The sequence below is a fragment of the Pundamilia nyererei genome, unplaced genomic scaffold (assembly GCF_000239375.1).
Source record: "Pundamilia nyererei isolate P.nyererei 1_Seehausen unplaced genomic scaffold, PunNye1.0 scaffold00081, whole genome shotgun sequence".
In the NCBI taxonomy this organism is placed as follows: Eukaryota; Metazoa; Chordata; class Actinopteri; order Cichliformes; family Cichlidae; genus Pundamilia; species Pundamilia nyererei.
Window position 1 is genome coordinate 903315 of NW_005187482.1, and position 896 is coordinate 904210.

Here is an 896-nt window from a genome sequence, read left to right on the forward strand (position 1 = left end):
GAATTAAAGTTGGATGTTATGTTTTGTTCACAGTGCCTGAATATATATCATGGTCAAGAAGGACTTCAAATGAGCCCTTTTGAGTCAGATAAATAATAATATAAGTAGTGATTTTTCAAAATAAAAGTCCTATGAAGGTTTTATGAATTTTCTCAGCAGTGACCTTAAACAGTTGTCCAAACACACAGTGGAATATATCTATAATACACAGAAACACAAACTTGTGCAGAAATTACATTTTAATCAAAGTCACATGTGAACTATTTACAGAAAATCATATTGTGGGATTTTGACTTTTTGCCCATACACAAAGTCAATTTCTTCAAGCCCGTCCTCGTTTGTTGATGTTTCCACCATAGGACGATTCAGTCTCTCCCACAGCTTTTGTTTAAGACTTCTCCCCAGCTCTAAACTGTAGGGACGTTTGCGGCCATACTTGGACCTGCAAGAAAAAATTCAATCAAAATGATGCATGTGGTCAAAAACCATACTGTAACCATTTTAGAGCTGGCGATTTTAAAAAGTGACAGGACATTTGGAGACAAACGTACGTCAGCATGCTATCTACCACCTCATGGTAGACTCGCTGATAATCTTCCACTGAGAGGTTGTGGATTTTTAAAGGGCTGTCACTGGAGCTGGTTGGCTGGTGGTCGGTACTGCATGGCTCGGGTCTGGGGGGCAATTATTTTGACACTGGCAGGTCATCATGTGAGATTGCAGAGGGAGGCACTAAGGACTTTGGAGGTCGGGAAAAACTGGATGCTGGGCTTCGCTTCCTTTTCCGGGGCTGACTGACTGTTCTGTCACGGCGCCGGGGCCTCTGGGTTGAATTAACAACCTGGGGAAAGGTCAGAAGCACACAAGGGAATGTCAGTAGTTAATAGCGACCTCAT